Source organism: Phascolarctos cinereus, unplaced genomic scaffold, assembly GCF_003287225.1.
Source record: "Phascolarctos cinereus isolate Bilbo 61053 unplaced genomic scaffold, phaCin_HiC Scaffold_3;HRSCAF=262, whole genome shotgun sequence".
NCBI classification, from domain to species: Eukaryota; Metazoa; Chordata; class Mammalia; order Diprotodontia; family Phascolarctidae; genus Phascolarctos; species Phascolarctos cinereus.
In genome coordinates, this window is record NW_027555736.1 from 251,014,492 (window position 1) to 251,036,294 (window position 21,803).

Below are 21,803 nucleotides of genomic sequence, written 5' to 3' on the forward strand. Positions count from 1 at the left end.
AACCACACATCAACATTATGTTTTATTGTATTTTTATTTATCTTGTTAAATATTTCCTAATTACATTTTAATCTTGGGACAGCTAGTTAGCAGAGTAGATAGAGTGCCAGGCCTGGCTACAGAAAGATTCATCTCCCTGAGTTAAAATATGGCCTCAGACACTTACTAGTTATGTGACCGTGGGCAAGTCACTTGACCCTATTTCCCTTAGTTTCTTTATCTGTAAAATGAACTGGAGAAGGAAATGGCAAATCATTCCAGTGTCTTTTCCAAAAACAACAGCAAAAACAAACAAACACAAAAAAACCAAACAAATTTCAAATGAGGTTATGAAGAGTCAGACACAACTGAAAATGACTGAACAATGATAACACATTTTGTTGTAGTTCAGGCCACACTCAGGGATGTTGTGGGCTTCATGACCTCTGAGGGCCACATCTTTGGTTTGGGGCACTTCTTCCCCATGAAAGAATAGTGACCAGGAGCTCAACTTAAATCTAAAAATTGTCACCTCTAGACTTGCAATATTGGGGGGTGGGATAAGAGAGATATAATTTTAGCCTAGTACCCTTTGCCAGAGAGCAATGGCCAGCTTCTGATCCAAGCTACCTGCTTTCCCTCCTGGCAGGAATCAAAATCAAAGAGCATGCAGAGGAGACTTTAGAAAACTCGAGAGGTGTCTATTCATGCCTTCTGTGAATCAAAATTAGACAGACTCATATTTTAACACACACATACACCTACCTCTACATTAGCCATAGCAAGGGAAGGACATTCAGAGCAGAAAAGAGATGTTCATTCAGGATAAAACAGTAATTCAGTGGAACACAGCTTCTCACTGTTCATGTGTCTGTGCTCCCAAACCTGAGGGAGGAGCTCCAGTCTCTTGTATCCTGGCCTTTTAGTAATAAGACCAGGAAACTATGTCAATGGCCCTAATCTTAGTTCCCTGAGTCAATTAAATCTCAAGGACTGTTTCAATACCTTTTAATTAAAAAAAAAACCCAGCCTAATTTATATGGAAGAGTATAGCACATTGTTCCCACCACATCAATTAATTATAAAAATAGAAATTCTGAAAAAATAAGAAATAAGCAAAAAAATTAGATTGATAAATAAAATTAGAGGCTCCAAAATGAAAAATCATTAACTAATCTGGTAAAAAGAAAAAAACCAAATTGCCAATCTCAAAAAATAAAAAAGAAGAATTGGTAACAAATGAAGAGGAAGGTATATGATTCTATAACAGGCAACTTAAGTGGAATGTATGACATATTTACAAAAAATATAAACTACCCAGATTTATACAACAAGAAATAGAGAATTTGACTAATCCAATCTCAGAAAAATAAATTTAACAAGTTGTAAAGGAATTCAAAGGAAGAAACCACAGGATCAGACAAATTCACAAGTGAATGTATATAACATTAAAAGAACGTGTCTGTAAAATCCAAAGGCTAGAGTAGATAACCCTTAAGCTCCCTTCCAGCTGTAGGCCTAATCATAATTCTGATACTGTAGACATTATTTGCAAAAAGAGGGGAAGAAGGGATCCTACCAAATTACTTTTGTAAACATATGGAGTCTTGGTACCCAAACCAAGGAAAGACAAAACAGAGAAAGAAAACTTTAGACTAATATCCCTAATACATACCAACACAAACATATTGAAAAAATGTTCTCAAAGAGGCTTCAGAATCGGCTGACTGTTGTTAGCCAACAGAAAAGCTCAGCAACATCTTAGGAAAATTGTTATGACCAGGTTAGTTCAATACAATTCAATATTAGGAAAACTGTGAACAAAATAGATCATATTAATTATAAAAATGGTAAAAAAAAAAAACCCACATGATTTTATCAATAGATGCAGAAAATGCTTTTGATAAAACATTAATTTATGTTGAAAAAAACATTTTAAAACATAGGAACAATGGACTCTGTTAACAGTAAATATATACATATACATAAAAGTGTGTGTTGTGTGTGTGTGTGTGTCTAAAACCATGAACTAGAATAATCTGTATTGGAAAAATATTAGAGACATTTCTAATAAAATCATCATTATTATTTGTTATAGTTCTAGAAAGGCTACCTATAGTAATAAGATCAAGAGAGGAAATAGAGGGATTATATGTAGGATGAAAAGAAAATAATTATTGCTTTTTGCAGATTATATGATAAATTATTATATTATTTAAAGTGCCCTAGGAATTCAACTAAAATTAATTAACATAAATTATTTCATCAAAGTAGTAAGATATAAACTAAACCCACAAAAATCATCATTTTTTATGCATATTATCAACAAAGATACCTAGCAGGAAGAAATAGAAAGAGAATTTCATTAAAAATATCTACGTAACAAATTAAATATTTGGGAGACTATCTTTCAAGAAACACAGGAGTTATATGACTACTACTAAAAACATTTTTTATTGAAGATTAAAGGGACTAGCTCTTGACTAGAATCTTGACTGTTTCTGGCAGTTTTCAGATGAAGAAATTAAAGCTATCTATAGTCATATGAAAAAATGCTCTAAATCACTATTGATTAGAGAAATGCAAATCAAAACAACTCTGAGGTACCATATCACATCTATCAGGTTGGCTAACATGACAAAACAGGAAAATGATAAATGTTGGAGAAGATATGGGAAAATTGGAACATTAATCTATTGTTGAATTGATCCAACCATTTTGGAGACCAATTTGGAACTATGCCCAAAGGGCTACAAAATGTGCATACCCTTTGACCCAGCAATAGTGCTTCTAGGTCTGTATCCCAAAGAGATCATACAAATGGGAAAAGGATCCACATGTACAAAAATATTTATAGCAGCTCTTTTTGTGGTGGCAAAGAATTGGAAATTGAGGGAATACCCATCAATTGGGGAATGGCTGAACAAGTTGTGGAATATGAATGTAATGGAATACTATTGTGCTATAAGAAATGATGAGCAGGCAGACTTCAGAAAAACCTGTAAAGACTCGTATGGACTGATGTTGAGTGAAGTGAGCAGAACCAGGAGAATGTTGCACACAGTGACAGCCATGTTGTGCGATGACTGACTTTGACAGACTTAGCTCTTCTCAAGCAATGCAAGGATCTAAGACAACTCCAAAAGTCTCATGATAGAAAATATTATGCACATCCAGAGATAGAACTATGGAGTTTGAATATAGATTGAAGCATACTGTTTGCTGTTTTTTTCTCTTCTGTTTTGTTTTGTTTCTTCTTTCTTGTGGTTCCTCCTTTTGGTTCTAATTTTTCTTTACAACTTGACTAATATGAAAATATGTTTAATAGGAATGTATATGTAGAGTCTATATCAGATTGTGTGCTGTCTTGGGGAGGGAGGTGGGAAAGGAGGGGGAGAAAATTGAAAACTCAAAATCTTATGGAAGTGAATGTTGAAAACTAAAAATAAATTAATAAAAATAAGAATAAGAATCTTGACTGTTTCCTGTTAGCTTACCGCATGGTGATGAAAAGCCTTTTAATGGCTACTGTTGTTCATCCTTCATTTTTGAAGAGGACCAATGACATCACAATATTGGGGCAAAATAGTAGGTGTTGGATAATGTCTTGACATGTATGTGAATTGGATTTAAGTGAAGCAGAGCTGTGTAAAGTTGTCAGCCTCAATGCCTCTTCTAGAGCCATCAAAATCCAGGGGAGAATGAAAGTCAAGACAAGTGGTGATGGCCTGGGATGCAGCGGATGACTTTGGTGTCTTCGATGTCTGACTACATCCCCTGCTTTAACCACCTTCGTGGCCCTCGGAACAAACGGTTCTTGTCTGTCCATTCTGCCAGGGAAAATCTTCCCGTGCTTGGAGGAGACATCCCCTAATTCACTGATGGGTTTGAGGCCTGTCAGTTACCCTCAACCTGGTTTAGCCCATCTGCCTAGATGGTTTTACTGAGGTGTGGCTGCTGAGCATGCTGCAGCTTCTTAGAGCCTCAGGTTAGAGTTGGATGAGAGGTGGACACCAAAGATAGATGAGCACTAGAGGTGCTTGTCCTCCCTGAACACTCCATATACCCTAGAGATTCTGTAAGGTAAAGCTGAAGAGAAAATGCAACTCTGATAGGTGGACCACTTGTATGAAAAGCATGGAGACAGGAGATGGAATGGAATGTATAGGAAACATTTTAGCAGTCAATTTTAACTAGACTGGTGAGTGCAGTTAGGGAAATGATGAAAAATATGACTGAGAAGGTAGGTAGAACCCAGATGGATAAGGCTTTAAATGCCAAGTTGATGATTTTGTATTTTATCCTAGAGGCAATAGGGAGTCATTAAAGATTTTGAGCAAATGGCTGACACAGTCGGAATTATGTTTCAGGAATATTAATATGGCAGCTGTGTGGATGATGGTTGAAAAGAGTAGATACTGGGGGCTAAAATACTACTACTGCTACTACTACTACTACTACTAGGAGCAGCTAGGTGGAGCAGCGGATAGAGGAATAGAGTGCTAGACCTAAAGTCAGGAAGGTTCCTCTTCCTGAGTTCAATTTTAGCCTTAGACACTTACTAGCTATGTGACCCTGGGCAAGTCACTTAACCCTGTTTGCATCAGTTTCCTCATCTGTAAAATGAGCTGGAGAAGGAAATGGCAAACCACTCTAGTATCTTTGCCAAGAAAATCCCCAAAACAGGTCACAGAGAGTTGGACTCAACTGAATGACAACAACAAAGAACTACTCTGATGAAATGGAGATATCCCAAGGTTCTTGAAGACCATATAAGCCCAAATAGAAGATGTGGCAGGTCATGCCAACATGGAAAGTCTTCACTTATAGATCTGATGACAGACCAAATGTCTGTTGTCCAAGGTGCGGCCTAGCTAAATGTAGAGAAGCTCATTATCATCAGGTTGATCATGCATGTGGTGAATGTTTTGGCCACAGCAACTCATTAAGATGGTCTTCTAAGACTCTAGAGGATAGTGGGGAAGGTGAAATGTGTCAGTGGAGAGCGCACACCTACACTGACAAAATCACAGGATGGATATAGGACTCTAGGACTTGTGGGCTTTCCTTCTGTTTATTATTTCATTCCCCTATATACTTCCCCGTGGTGCAAACTCTTGGAAAAGACAATCAAAGAAGAGTTGTGTGCTTGGATTGGGGGTAGCCAGAAGAAAAGAAAGAACCTGCATTCTTTACCCTTAGAAGATCTGGTGCAAGTGGGACTCAGTCCAAGGGAGGGTTTTGATGGCAGCTCCAAAACTGAAAAGATCACTAACAGCAGACCAAGACCTGGCCTTGCAGGCAGAAAAAAATATTGTTACAGGGGATAATAGACCTGTGGTATACCACATGCTGGAAGAGGGAAACTAATGGTCCACACAGAGATATTAATTCAGTTGAACATTTATTGAGTTCCTATTGTGTATAGAACATTGTACTAAGCTCTTGGGGAGAGACAAAGAAATTTTTTAAAAAACTAATTAATTAACTTTTAGTTTTCAACATTCACTTCCATAAGATTTTGAGTTCTAAATTTTCTCTCCCTCCCTCCCTACCCCCTCCTCAAGACAGCATGCAGTCTGATATAGGCTACACATACACATTCATGTTAAACATATTTTCACATTAGTCATGTTGTAAAGAAGAATTAGAATCAATAGGAGGAACCACAAGAAAGAAGAAACAAAAGAAAACAGAAGAAAAAAAGAACAAATAGTATGCTTCGATATGCATTCAAAGTCCATAGTTCTTTCCCTGGATGAGGATAGCATTCTTCATCACAAGTCTTTTGGAATTGTCTTAGATCATTATATTGCTGAGAAGAGCTAAGTCTATCACAGTTGTCATTGCACAGTGTTGCTGTTACTGTGTACAATGTCCTCCTGGTTCTGCTCACTTCACTCAGCATCAGTTCATGTAAGTCTTTCCAGGTTTTTCTGACGTCTGCCTGCTCATCATTTCTTATGTAAGAATAGTATTCCATCACATTCATATACCACAACTTGTTCATCCAACTGACGGGCAGTTTCCAATTCTTAAGAGCTGCTACAAATATTTTTGTACATGTGGGTCCTTTCCCTGTTTTTATGCTGTCTCTGGGATACTACAAGTGGTATTGTTGGGTCAAAGGGTATGCACGGTTTTATAGCCCTTTGGCCATAGTTCCAAATTGCTCACCAGAATGGTTGGATCAGTTCACAACTCCACCAACAACACGTTAGTGTTCCAATTTCCCCACATCTTCTCTAACATTTGTAATTTTCCTCTTTTGTCATGTTAGCCAATTTGATAGGTGTAATGTGGTACCTCAGAGTTGTTTTGATTTGCATTTCTCTAATAATAGTGATTTAGAGCATTTTTTCATATGACTATAGATAGCTTTAATTTCTTCATCTGAAAACTGCCTATTCATGTCTTTTGATCATTTATTAATTGGGGAATGACTTGTATGCTTATAAATTTGATTCGGTTCTCTATATATTTGAAAAATGAGGTCTTTATCAGAGACACTGGCTGTAAAAATTGTTTCCCAGAACCATTCCCAAAGGGCTATAGAAATGTGCATACCCTTTGACCCAGCAATAGCACTTCTAGGGCTGTATCCCAAAGAGATCATACAAATAGGAAAAGGACCCACATGTACAAAAATATTTACAGCAGTTTTTTTTGTGGTGGCAAAAAATTGGAAATTCGGGGGATGCCCATCAATTGGGGAATTCCTGAACAAGTTGTGGTATACAAATGTAGTGGAATACTCTTGTGCTATAAGAAATAATGATTGTGGGGACTTCAGAAAAACCTGTAAAGACTTGTATGGACTGATGCTGAGTGAAGTGAGCAGAACCAGGAGAATGTTGTACACAGTAACAGCCACATTGTACGATGACTAACTTTGATAGACTTAGCTCTTCTCAGCAATGCAAGGATCTAAGACATCTCCAAAAGACTCATGATGGAAAATGCTATCCACATCCAAAGAAAGAACTATGGATTTTGAATGCAGATCAAAGCATACCATTTTTTCCTTTTTTACTTCTGTTTTGTTTTGCTTCTTCTTTCTTGTGGTTCCTCCTATTGGTCCTAATTCTCCTTTACAACATGACTAATGTGAAAATATGTTTAATAGGAATGTATATGTAGAATCTATTTCAGATTGCATGCTGTCTTGGGGAAGGAGGTGAGAAGAGAGGGGAAGAAAATTTAAAACTTAAAAGCTATGGAAGTGATTGTTGAAAACTAAAAATAAATAAATAAATTTTAAAAATATTGTTTCCCAGCTTTCTGCTTCCTTTCTAATCTTGGTTGCATTGACTTTGTTTGTGCAAAAACTTTTTAATTTAATATAATCAAAATTATCCATTCTGCATTTCATAATATTCTCCATCTTTTCTTTGGTCAGATATTCTTCTGTTCTCCTTAGAGCTGACAGGTAAACTATTCCTTGCTCTACTGATTTGCTTATATCAGCCTTTATATCTAAATCATGTACCCAATTTGACTTTATCTTGGTCTATGGTATAACATGTTGGTCTGTGCCTACTTTCTACCATACTCCTTTCCAGTTTTCCCAGCAGTTTTTGTTAAATAGTGAGTTCTTATCCCAGAAGTTGGAGACTCTGGGTTTATCAAACAGTAGATTACTCTAGTCATTAACTACTGTGTCTTGTGTACCTAACCTATTCTACTGATCCACCCCTTTATTTCTTAGCCACTACTAAGTAGTTTTGATGATTGCTGCTTTATAATACAATTTAACATCTGGTACAGCTAGGCCTCCTTCCCCTACATTTCTTTTCATTAATTCCCTTGATATTCTGGACCTTTGTTCTTCCAGATGAATTTTGTTCTTATATTTTTCTAGCTCTATACAATAATGTTTCACAGTTTGATTGCTATGGCACTGAATAAGTAAATTGATTTAGGTATAATTTTCATTTTTATTACATTAGCTTGGCCTACCCATGAGCAACTGAATTTTTCCAATTATTTAGATCTGACTTTATTTGTGTGAAGTGTTTTGTAATTGTGTTCATATAGTTCCTGGGTTTGCTCTGGCAGATTGACTCCCAAATATTTTATATTGTCTACAGTTACTTTAAATGGAATTTCTCCTTCTATCTCTTCTGTTGAGCTTTGTTAGTGATATATAGAAATGCCAATAGTTTATGGGGGTTTATTTTATATCTGCAACTTTGCTAAAGTCGTTTATTATTGCAAGTAATTTTTTAGTTGATTCTCTAGGATTCTCTCAGTATACCCTCATATCATCACAAAGAGTGATAGCTTTGTTTCTTCTTTGCCTATTCTAATCCCTTCGATTTATTTTTCTTATTGCTAAGGCTAACATTTCTGGTACATATTGAATGACAGTGGTGAAAATGGACCCACCCCTGATCTTATTGGAAATGCTTCTAGCTTATCCCCGTTACATATCATGCTTGCATATGGCTTTAGATACATGCTACTTATAATTTTAAGGCAAACTGCATTTATTCCTATGCTCTGAGACGAAGATCTTTAGATAATACGTGATCCCAGTCATTAAGGAGCATGCATAAAACTTCCCAGAAGGTTTTCCAGATTTTTCTCTGTCCCTTGGAAAGTGGTTTCATGTTGCGATGGTGTCATGACTCAACGCACATTTTATTGTTACAGAAGCAGAGTTTCTCTGCCCACTTCCCCTGTCCCCGTGACCGGGCATCAAGAGGATCAGCCAAGGCCAGGCAACATGCTTTTATTACCACGTATCACTGGCTAAGCAGGGAAACACAAACGCAGGCAAAAGGAAAGACAGTGCTTTCCATCAAGGAGATTAAAGTCTAATGGAAGAAGAAAACACGCAGATGGAACTAGAAGGGGAGGGAAGTAAAGGGACCTGGCCTGGGGCAGGTTGAAGTTCAGAAAGTCAGAAGCACAATGGAGAAGGGAATGCAGGTTGGCCAACCTAGGCTCTGCACAAAATGGAAGTGGGAAGAGGAGCTCCCAAATGGGAATAGGGGGCCTGCCCAGCAGAGGGAAGTTCCGGGGTAAAATGGCCACAGGGACAGATGCATGTTCCTGGGTGAGACTGCAGATGGTAGTGTTAAAGCCTGGAAAATCAAAAGCACAGCCGGGAGGGAAATGAAGGATCACAGGACTTTTGGTGGGGGAAGGGGGACATACCTGTACTTCATTGGTGTTAAGGACTTCCAGTGGGAAACTTCCTCTATCAGAGCAGATCTGGCATCTTCTCTGCTATATATAGGGTTAGATAGTTGCCTGGGGCATCCAACAATCAGTAAATATTTATTAAGTGTCTACTATTTGCCAGGCACTGTGTTAAGCATAAGAGATACAAAAAGAGGCAACAGACAGTCACAATCTAATAGAAGGAGTCAGTATGCAAACAAATATATACAAAGCAAGCTACATAAAGGATGAATAGGAAATAATAACAGTGAAAAGACACTAGAACTAAGAAGATTGGAGAAAGCTTCCCGTAGAAGGTGGGATTTTAGTTGGAACTTAAAGGAAACCAGGGAGGTCAGTAGGAAGAGTGGAGGAAGAAGAGTGTCCCAGGCATGGGGGACCACCAGAGAAAATGCCAGGAGCCAAGAGATGGAGTATCATTCTAGACACAGACAGGAGGCCATCATCACTAGATAGAAGGGTATGTGGTGAGGAGTAAGATGTAAGAAGACTGAAAAGGTAGGAGGGCTATGAATGCCAAACAAAATGCCAATGCATTTTGTATTTGCTCCTGGAGGCAATAGGGGGCCACTGGTGTTTATCGAGTAGGGAGGTGACATGATTGGACCTGAATTTTAGGAAAACTATGTTAGTGGCTGAATGGAGGATAGATTGGAGTGGGGGAAGACTTGAGCCCAGAAGAGCCTCAGACAGGCTATTGCAGTAATCAAAGCGTGAAGTGAGTGGCACGTGTCAGAGTTGGTGGCAGTGTCAGAGGAGAGAAGGGCATGTCTGAGAGATGCTGCAAAGGTGAAATTGACAGATCCTGACAACAAGTCAGATAGGGGAGGTGGGGTGGTGGTGAGAGATAGTAAAGCATCCAGGATGATTCTTAGATTGTGAACCTGAAGGACTGGGAAGACGGTGTTGCCCTCTAGGGAGGGTTTGGAGGGGAGGCTTTTTAGAGGGAAAGAAAATGAATTCTGTTTTGGATGCGTTGAGTTGACGATGTTTTCTGGACATTCAATTTGAGATGCCTGAGAGGCAGTTGGATATGAGAGACTGGAGGTCAGCAGAGAGGTTAGGGCAGGAAAGGTATTTGAGAATCATCAGTGCAGAGATGGTAATTAAATTCATGGGAGCTGATGAATACACCAAATGAGGTAGTATAAATGGAGAAGAGAAGAGGACCCACAGCAGAGCCCTGTGGGACTGGAGGAAGTAATCTGGGGGAGGATCCAGCAAAGGAGGCTGAGATAGGTAGGAGGAGAACCAGGAGGGAGTGGTATCCTGAAAACCTTAGAAAGTAGAGAATATCAAAGGACAGAGAGTTGTTAACAGTGTCAAAAGCTGCAGAGAGGTCAAGAAGAATGAGGACTGAGAAAAGGCCGTTGAATCTGGCAGCTAAGAGAACATTAGTAACTTCGGAGAGAGTAGTTTCAATGGAATGATGAGGTTGGAAGCCAGATTGTAAAAGAGAGGAAGAGGAAAGAAAGTGGAGATACCTATTGTGGACTGCCTTTCCAAGAGTTTAGCCACTAAGGAGAGAAGAGTTATAATTTGATAGTTAACAGAGTTGAAAGGATCAAATAAGAGTATTTTCAGGATGGGGAAAACATGGACATGCATGTAGGAAGTAGAGAATGAGTTGATAGAAAGGGAGACACTGAAAATAAGAGACAGAGTGCAGATGATAGAGGGTTGGTTGGTTGAGATCTGTTGGAAGAGATTGAGAGGTAAATGACACAGAACGCAGCTAGGTGGCACAGTGGATAGAGCATGGCCCTGAAGTCAGGAGGACCTGAGTTCAAATCTGACCTCAGACCAAACACTTGATACTAGCTGTGTGACCCTGGGCAAGTCACTTAACCCCTATTACCAAAAAAAAAAAAAGAGAAAGAAAGAGAGTTAAGTGACACAGCCAGTCGTGGCCAGGGTGGAACTTGAACCCAGGGTATGATTATCTACCAGAATTCCCCTCTCCTCCTTGCAACATGAATTAAACTAGTTTTTCTTTTAGACTTCATAGATCGCCCAAGACCTCAAATCACCGTACCCTGCCCTGCTGACCAGATGTATTTCCATACAGAAAAAAGGGGCCTCCTCTACTGTAACCAAGTGCTACTGTACCCTTGTTTACTATCTTTTCTATGTTAGAGCTAAGAAAGCCTTAGCTACTACTGTTAATGTGTTAACTGTTTGATGACTGACTAGTGCTTCATTTCATCCCAATATCAGAACCTCAACTAACAGGGTGCCAGCCTGAGTCAGGCCCACCCCTAATAACAGGTCTTCTTAACCTGATGGCTGTCTCTTCATCTGCCATGCCATCCTTGTGCTCCGTAGAGTCATAAGGACATAAATTTAGAGCTGAGTGAGACCTTCGATGGTCAAACTTAAATAGGAACAAGAAAGATGTGGGCTACATATTAACTAAGAAAACCACAAATTATCATCATCTATATTGTATTATTTTTAAATTTATTACATTTTAATATGATTCATGCAGCACTCTGGAGTTTTGTGGGCAGTATGCAGCTACAGGTGAATTTGATGCCTCTGATCCAGTCCAATTCCTTCATTTATAGTTGAGGAAACATAGAGGCCTCAGACTTAACCAAGGTCACATAAGAGGCAAAGTCAGGATCTGGACCCGATCCTCATGATGCGTCTCAAGAACTTTCAGGAATAATAAATAGCCTTCGCTCATCTCTGACACCTCTGGGAATGTTCACATCTGTCCCTTGAACTACTCCGATGAAAAGAGGATGAATAATCCAGTATGTTTCAACAGTTTGGTGACTTAAAGATTTTCCCAAGGCTTCCCTCAGACTTGGAACACCCAAGTCTTGCCAAATTATTTCACTCTAAGTATGGGACACATATCTTTAATCTCCTCAAAATCAGGGTAGATTAAAGCTGTGGGTTTAAAGGAGGATAGGTCACAGGCAGATTCTCAACTGATTAATTTCCTGTTTGATGTTAGAGTTGGGAAGATAGTAGGGATTGTTCAGTGAATCAAATAGGGAAAGCAAGAGTGGGTATGGAAGTTTCCAGAAAAAAGAAGGGGTTAGAGTCAGGAAGACTCTAACATAAGCTCAACTGCAACTCCAGACACTAACTGTATGTCACTGCATAAATCACTTAACCCTGTTTGCCTCAGTTTCCTCATCTATAAAATGAATTGGGGAAGGAAATGGCAAACCATTCTAGTATCTTTGCGAGGAAAACCCCAAATAGGGTCAGGAAGAGTCAGACCACTGAAAAGCAACTCAACAATAAACAATCGGGCAGAAGGGCATGGGCTTAGAGCAGAAGCAGTAGGCCCTAAGTGAGATGTGAATCTCAGTACCCAAAACCTTTAGGGTTTTTCTTTTAAAAAAAAACTAATATAATGTCAGCTCCCTAGGGAGAGGCAAGATTTTGTTTGTTTGTTTGTTTGTTTTTGGGTGTGGTTTGTTTGTATGGGTTTTTTGGGGGGTTTTTTTGGTCTTTGTAGCTCCCTCAAGTGTTTTGCAAATAACTATGGGTTTAATACATTTTTGCATAGTTGAATTGAATTGAATTGAAAGTGATTTTCTCTATAGAGCAGCTTGATATAGCAGATTGAAGGCTGACCTCAGAGCCATCTCTGACATCTGGTGGCTGAATGATGTTGGTTGAGTCATTTAACCTCTAAGTGTTTGGGGCAATTCTAGTATTGTAAACTGCTAAGGTGCTGACCTACACTGGTAGAAGGAGTTTCCTCACCTGAGAGTTCATTATACCAACGAACTCTCAGGTTCGGTCCCTATATCTGCCCTCTTTCTCTGTCTATTCAGTTTGCCTGGGCTTGATCAGGTAGGACTTTTAACAGTGAACCAATCAGCAATCACTTATTAAGTACCTGTTTTGCTGTGACAAGTACTGAGGATACAGTGACAACAAAAATAGTCCCAGACTCATGGAATTTACATCTTAGCCCCAGCAAGGTGGGGGGTGGGAGAGCTGGTGGGGTGGTAAGAAGACTTAGGAACCACGCACAGGTACAGGTGTAAACAGACAATATATATACATATATATGTGTGCGTGTGTGTGCATACATACATACACACACATACACATATACATACAGATACAGATACAGATACATACACATACATACACACACACACACACACACACACATACACACCAAGTAAATATGAGGGGAAGGGGCACTTGGGAATGGGGGGATCAGGGAAGGCTTATATAGGCCAAATACCCATGAGTCCTATGGTTTATGAGACTTTAGTTCAGATGCATGCACTGATCCTTGCTTAGTTTTTCCTTATGGTTCACCCAGCAAATGGTTCACCCATTATAAAAGATTTGGGGGTAATTAGGACCTGAAGATGTAGGACAGAAAAGGAAAGAAAGTGATAGTGAGCTGGGGTGTTCTAGCTAGTAGGTAAGAGAGCATAGCATAAATCCAATGCTATTCTTGGATAAACAATTTAAAGCTATACTCTGCTGATGACTTTGTTGATTCAGAGCATCATTTTTATTTGCAAAGGACAATTCATACATTATTTTTAAAATTTTATTTTATAATAATAAATTTTATTATTTTAAAATATAGTTTTATCACCTTCATTTCCCAAAATATCTATCTCCCTTCAGTTCCCCCAGACAGCCATCCCTTATAACTAAGAATAAGTAATAGAAAACAAACAGGTCATCAAAACTAGTTAACCCATCAAAAATTACTAATATTATAAGTAGTATTCTGCACCCATAATCCTCATCAACAAAGGGAGTGCTTTCCCATGTCTCTTCTTTGGGACCAAGTTAAGTGATTACTATTTCATAGAATTAAGACAAATCCTGTGAGAATAAGATTCACTCATTCCCTCTCACCTTCCCCCATTTCCCCTCCACTGTAAAAGCCTTTTCTTGATTGTTTTATGTGAGAAAATTTACCCCATTCTACCTCTCCCTTTCTCCTCCTCCCAGTATAATCCTCTCTTACCCCTTAATTTTATTCTTCAGATGTCACCCCAAATCTTCAACTCCCCTTTATCTATCTGTCTATCTATCTATCTACCTATCTATCTATCTATCTATCTATCCATCCATCCATCCATATATATATATATATATATACATATAATTTTTTTCCCTCCAACTACCCTAATTCTGACAAAGGTCTCATGAGTTACCAATATCATCTTTCTATGCAGGGATATAAACAGTTCAATCTTAATTAGTTCCTTATGATTTCTCTTTCCTGTTTACCTCTTCATGTTTCTCTTGAGTCTTGTATTTGAAAGACAAATTTTCTATTCAGCTCTGGTCTTTTCATCAAGAATGCTTGGAAGTCCTCTATTTCACTGAATGTCCATTTTCCCCCTGAAGGATTATACTCAGTTTTGCTGGGTAGGTGATTCTTGGTTGTAATCCTATCTCCTTTGACCTCTGGAATATTATATTCCAAGCCCTCTGGTCCCTTAATGTAGAAGCTGCTAAATCTTGTGTTATCCTGATTGTGTTTCCACAGTACTTGAATGGTTTCTTTTTGGCTGCTTGCAATATTTTCTCCTTGACCTGGGAACTCTGGAATTTTTAAAAGTCTATATTAAATCTAACATGACAGTAACAGAACTGGCCTACTTCATTGTCTTCTGCTTTCCTCTGTATATTTTTAAATGTTTCATTGATGAAATTTTCTTTCCTTTATGAACATGGGATGTTTCATGAACCTTTGTAAGTCATCTTTGTTCAGAAGTCATGCTAATTTACTTTGTATCATTATGATTTTTGTGTATGTGGCTGAATCAAGCCTAGCTTTCTTGTTTCTTCTTTGAGTGAAATTGCATTTTTCCTGCAGTCAGCAGGGGATGGGAAGTGGTAGAGATAGGTTAATTTTTCATGCTTACTCAATAAATAACAATAATTTCTTGTGTTTACATAGATTTGAACTTAGGCCTTCCTGACTCCAGGTCTAGCACTCAATCCACTGCAACACTTAGCTGTTTCTAAAGATTTATTATGGGCTTACTATGTGCAAGGTCTTATGCCAGAGGTTGGAGACACAAGTAAAAAAATTCTAATAGTCCCTGCCCTCAAGGGGCTTATATTTTACTGAAGGAAACAACATGTACACAGATATGTACAAAATACATACAAAGTAAATACAGAGTAATTTCAGGGAAGGGAAGAATTGCTAACAACTGGGAGGACCTAGGAGTTGGTACTTGAGATGCCTTGAATATTTCAAAGGATTCCAAGAGTCACAGGTGAGGAGCGAGAGTATTTCAGGCATGGTGGACAAACTCCCAGATTGTTGTTCATCCTTCATTCTGGAGGAGGACAAATGACATCAGGAGGGTGATGTCTTGACTGTCAAGTGAATTGGATTTAAGTGAGTCAGGGCTATACTGAGTCATCAGCCTCTCTGTCTCCTCCAGAGTCATCAGAGTCCAGTGGCAAGACATAGGTCAGGACAGTTGGTGATGGACCTCTGGACAACCTATGCAAAGGAGGAGATGGAATATCTTGGTTGATTTTTGTCCTTCCTTTCTGAAGAGGACCAAAATGACATCACTATGTTGGAGTCAAGGTACGGTGTGTCTGACTGTGGGATCAGACCAATACAAGCTCGGGAGGCTCCGTGACAGGTGGGGCACGAATTGTCCATATGTACATTTGACGGGGAGCACCAGAAGGGGAGACACCCAGGGAGCTGCTGAATCCCCCTGCTGCTTCCAGTGAGAAGACAACCCTACGGCCTGGGCTGCCCAAGAGCAGGGTTGTGACTACAGCTCCTAGTGCTGCTGCTTCATCACTTGCTTGTTGCCACAGGACTTTGAGATAGGTATGAAAGATTAAATATGAGTGATTTTTTTGATTTGCGAGTAAATTGGATTTAAATGAGACATAGTTGGGCAAAGGTTAAGTGACTTGCCCAGGGTCACACAGCTAGTATGTGTCAAGTGCATGGTCTGAGTCTGGATTTGAACTCAGGTCCTCCTGACTTCAGGGCCGGTGCTCTATCTACTGCCCCACCTAGCTGCCCCCTTCTTCCTTTTGATTAACCTGTCAGAGGGTTAGAGGTTACTCTTTGGCCTCACTTTCCAATTAATTCCTTTTGTGCTCTTTGCTTTGAACCTGAAGGCTTTTATCCACTTTCCGTATTATTTTAGTTCATCCCAGCGGAAAATGGAGTTGAGACCTGGTTGGCTCTGTCTACTAATTAGCTTTGTGTACTGGTATGCCCAAGGAAGTAGCTAGGTGATCTACTAGTTAGAGCTGGGCCTGGAGTTAGGAAGACCTGGATTCAAATACAGCCTCAGACACTTACTAGATGTGTGACCCTGGGTAAATCAGTTAGCTTCTCTGTACCTTAGTTTCCACTTCTGCAAAATGGGGATAATAATGGGACCTACCTAACAGGGCTTTTATGTGAATCAAATAAAACAATATTTGTAAGCCACCTAAACATATAATGGGGGTTCAATTAATGCTCATTTCTTTTCTCTAGTAAGTTATTCATCTTTTCTGAGTCTTCTTTCTGTATCTGTAGAATAGGAATATTGATAACTACTCTAGCAACCTAGGATTGTCAAGAGGGGAAAAAATGAGATCATAAATAGAGGAGCATAATAAAAATATAAAATCACTATTATCATTATTCTGCCTCTAAGGTTACTTAGCTAGTAATGATAAGCAGCCAGGTGGTAAAGTGGATAGAGTGCTGGGCCTCAAGTCAGGAAGACTCATTTTAAGACCTGGGTTCAAATCTGGCCTCAAAAACTTACTAGCCTGGGCAAGTCACTTAACCCTGTTTGGCTAAGTTTCTTCGTCTGTAAAATGAGCTGGAGAAAGAAGTGGCAAACCACTCTAGTATCATTGCCAAGAAAATCCCAAATGGTCTCCGCAAAGAATCAGACATGACTGAATGACAACAACAACATAAGTACTGGTTTTTCAAGTGCTTTTTTAAAAATTTCTTTTATTTCAACTCTGTGACTGGACCCCACAGGAGGGTTGGAGCCCCAAGTAGGGAAGGGTTATTTGGCAAGCTCATTACTTTGACCTTTGTCCTACAGCTTATCTCATCCCAAGATTATGGCCGAGGACATTTTAATTGGTAGGCCATGGAACACTGAAACTCTTGAAATACTAGTTAATGAATTCAAAGCAGTGCATTAAATTACGTACAAGGTGAAAGAGATAGATGGCGAGGAGCAGGCATGAAAGAGAAGTTACCTAAGGGTGACTACCTCTAAACTCAGAGTTGCTCTCTGTAACTTTGTAGGGAGAGCAAGGCTGATGACATATACCAGTTTGTCCTGGATAGCAGGAAGAGAATGAATAGGTTCTCCAGGCCTAGAGATGTTGCCCCATGCTATTCCATTGTGCTGCTTACATTGTTAGTCCTGCCATGTCTCTTCCCCTTTCCCTCGGTGCATCGTTATTTCTCTTGCTTCCCATATTGAGCTGCAATTTCTGAGCTGTGCTAGGCCTCTCAGCATGACTTTCTCTGAATGGCTGACTGGAGTCTCCTTACATCTCCACCTGAGTGAAAACAACAATGCTTCCTGTGGAAAAAGACAGATGATATGTGCGTGTATAAATATGCACTCAGGGCTATATTTCTACCAGGTGCACATTTATTACCACTTACACATGTATAACCAAGTATATAAATACAATCTCCATACCTGTTAGGTATCTAAGTAGGTACAGACACATGTAGGTACTTAGAAAATGCAGAGGTCTGGAAGAAGTCTGTCAGAGGTTTTTCTGGTTCCTGTGACAGGGTAAAGTGTCCCTGAGAGCCAGCAAATACTGTAAAGGAAGAGCTATTGTTTCTTTCTGGAGGCTCAGTATTGCAGCAATGTGGACTGATGACAAGTGTGACATAGTAGGAAAAAGTATGAGAAATCAAGGCTCAGCTCTGTGATTAAGTACTTGTGTATATCCTTGGATGAGTCACTAACCTCAGTGGGCTTCAGTTTCCTCATCTGTCAAATAAAGGGTGTTTCCAGTTTATGTCCGGTCATAATTCCATTATTTGTTATCATCCTGACATCGTGGAAACACAGAAAGCAGGGATATTTTCTCCAGTATGTCTAAGGTAAGATGAAAAAAATGGGTTTCCCCAATGATATAAAGGTACTATGAACAGAGAGTTGGCCTAGATAATTGAGCTAGCTTCAATGGGCCCTCAGTCTTCTTGCTTTGGGTTTCTGGCCTTAGCAATATCTAGGATCACATGCTATTGTAGGGCTGGACTAGTTCTCAAAGCTACTATCTTTGTGGCTGTCCCTCTGTGGTTTGGGACAAGGGACTGGTCCATTAGCCTAAGGAGCTCTATGGGTACAACCCCAAAAGAAGCCAGTGTCTGAGGAGAAATCATGAAGATAAATGAAGGACCTGTATCTGCTGCTTTTGAGTAACTTGAGCTCTGAACTCTCCCTCTTAGCTGGTGCAATCTCCAAACCACAAAGTGTAGCACCAAGTGTTGCCCTGGCCAGCTCCGTTTGGGGTAGGATGAGGAATAGCGCAAGGCAGAAGAGTTTGGAAGTGTCCCTGAGACAACCTGTCAAACAGGAAAAAGAGTAGTATCCCAGAAAGTAATTGCCTAGGCCTTGAGTCTCAGTGGACTTTCTGGATGTACTAGCCTAAGCATAAATGCTTTTTTTATGTCCTATCCCCTTCCTATTATCACCAGTTTAGAAATGGAGGGGCAAGGAGGTTGGTCCAGGTGTTAAGTATGATCCTGATGTGATTTAAGAGGTGTAAAGGGGAATTTAGTTTCCCCCTAGCTCAATTGATAATAACAGAAGTAATGGGGTGTTAATTTGTTAACAAGGTATTAACTCCTGGGTGATCCCTTTATGAGGCAGTAACGGGTCTCTTGAGAGAATAAAAGGGAGTCAGCTCATTGGACAAGCAAAAACTGGATATGCCTTTGCAAGGCTTTAAATATCTAAGTCCTCAGGACACTTGTTGAGTTTGAAGAAGTGAAGGTTTTCCTGAGTGCTAGACCCCTGAGGGGTGGGGCAGGGACGTGGATTTCTCCTCCACCCCAATTAACTATGGTGTTTAGCAACTAGCTGTCTAGACAGAGAAGTCTCGCCTGGAGAGTTCATCACTTTGAGAGTTCAACATAGAGTAGAAGCTAACACTTACAAGTAGAAGCTAACACTTAAATCTCATTCTAATCTGAACTGATCAAAGGATGAAAGAACACACCAATAAAGCTGGATACAAAAATATATTTTACTCAACAGAGAAACAGGATAGAAAGAGGAGAAGGGAGAATAAAAGGGAGGGTATATTAAAGGAAGGGAATAGTCCTACACAAAACAAATTCTAAGGATATGCAAAAATATTTATAATTCTTTTTGCAATGGCAGAGAACTAGAAAGTGAGGAGAATGACTTAATTGGCGTCAATTGTAGAATGTCTAAACAAATTATAGTATATAATGGTGATAGAATACTGTTGTATTCTAAGAAATTATGAAGGAGATAGTTTCATAGAAACCTGGGAAGACTTGTATGAGTTGATGCAGGGTGAGGTGAGCTGAAGTAAGAGAATGATTTATACAATGACAGTAGTGTTATAAGGACAAACAACTTACTGTTGAAGGAGCATAATACCTTACCTTCTGGGTGGTGAAAAGAGGTGAAAGAATAAGAACGCAGATTGAGACATATTGGACACAGACAACGTGGAAAAGAGGGATGAAGGAATACGAATGCAGAATGAGACATTGGACATAGACAATGTGGAAATTTGTTTTGTTTGACTATGTATTTGTAACAGGGGGGTTGTTTTTCTATTCTTTCTCATTTAGGAGGTGGTAGAGGTGTGGGATGGAGAGAAGATGGATTTTTACTAATTGAAAAATAAATAATATTTAATTGAAAAAACCTCATTTGAAGGAACAAGGACATACACTCCAGACAGACATGGTTACAGAAATTCAATCTTTCAAGGGAGAAAGCTGCTTTAATGAATAGGACTCTCAGTAGCAATAGTAAAAAGCTGGCTATAGACTCAAGACAGAGACAGTTCTGGCAAGGGAGAATTGAACTGTGGAGAGGAGCAGACGGGGAGCCCATTTGAGCAACCCATGCAGCAGAGATGCAGCACCTGACTGGAAATTTTGTGAAGATACAAAAAGGGAAAGGACTTTTAGGCCCTGCAGTACCAACACTTGTGAGTGTCCCACTACCATTATATTTTAAATTTGTACCGATTTGAAAGTGGTTTGCATGTATTTATAGGAAAATGAGCCTCAGGTTTATGTGGGAGTAAGGTTTGACAGCTACTGTTCTTACATATTTTCATGAATACCTTTGCCAAGAATCAAATGATTCCCCCCCTCCCCTTACCTGATTGTTGAGGGGAAGGACACCAGTAGGGATTTGGGAGCTATGTATAGTGTTAGGAATGGAGCCTCACAGGGTTACCTCCTGAGAACCTAAGAATGGCAACCACCTTCTGGGAAGGGGTGCTTCAGAGGCTGAAGTTTATTGAAGGGGAGGGAAAGTAGAGAGGGGCAGATACTGGGAACATTTTCTAAATGGAAGGAGTAGGAGCTTGGAGGTTGCAGCAGGAAAGAAGAGAAATGAAAAAAGGCTAGACTGTTTTTAAGAATTATACTTAAAGGAGGAGAGAGAGAAAAGAAGGGGAAATTATTGGTGGTATGGTTCTGGGATAGATCTAAAAACTAAGTTTGGGTTCTGAGATAATGAGCCAAGTTGCCAGTTTCTCACTTCAAATCAAAAGGGCCTCAAGTAATCCCAGGAGTTTAGGCAAAAGTTTTTCAGGCATAGGGCTATGTCCTCCCCTGGAACAAGAAAGGTGATAAGAAGGGATTTTTACAAGAGTGGAGGGGGGTGGGAGAGATTCATGGTTGGAGGGGGTGGCAGAGATATGGGTCTAGAAATGTTGGGGCTCTAATTTCAGCTTAGATTCTTACATTTTCATGTCCTGCAAAGCATGTACATTATTTAAACCATGAGGCTGTCTGGAAATGGGCTGAGGGGTGAAAAGTGGGGGGAGGGTTTTCCAGGAAATTTAAAGGTAAGATTAACCAGAAGGGTAAAGTTAGGGGAATGGGAAATGAGAATCAGGATGTGTAAAAGGGAGAAGTTACTGTAAGGTGAGTTTCCCTAGATTCCTGATCTATCCTTGGTGTAGAGCCTATTATACTTTCAGGCATACCAGTATACCCAACCTCAGTCTGGCTTTCTAATGCCCTCCCATAGTTTTTAAGAGTAAATATCAGAACTGATAGACCATGCTGTTTCAGTATAAAATTCCAGAGGGGGAGGAGGAGGAACCCGAGCCAAGTGTGACTAAAACAACACCATATCTGATGGGAGATTTAGGAATCTCACTTAACTGGCAAATCTTCCTGGTATTCTTCAACCTCCGTGGCCCTCTTCATCCTTCAGAGAAGCATGATATGAAAGAGACTGCCTTGCCTACTAAGGAAAGAAAAGCTCCTGATCTGATCCCAACCAGAAAATTCCTCTGGCAAAGTCGGCAACCTATCTCAGTCACTTTTGGACCTCAGTTATTTTTCATCTATTAGTAGATGGATATTAATAAAATAATAAAATGAATTCAGATGCATTTATCAACCATCTACTTTGGGCTAGAGCCTGTACATT

At 39.5% G+C, this 21,803-nt stretch overlaps 1 long non-coding RNA gene across 1 annotated transcript; it reads right to left on the minus strand.

The window, feature by feature from the left end:
* Positions 1-16,867: 16,867 nt before the first annotated feature.
* Positions 16,868-21,595, minus strand: LOC110220674 (uncharacterized). The gene is made up of 3 exons (XR_002327933.2): positions 18,111-21,595; positions 17,832-17,958; positions 16,868-17,708 (listed from the first exon to the last, which is right to left on the minus strand). It is a non-coding gene; the product is annotated as an uncharacterized LOC110220674 (long non-coding RNA).
* Between the last annotated feature and the right edge of the window lie 208 nt (positions 21,596-21,803).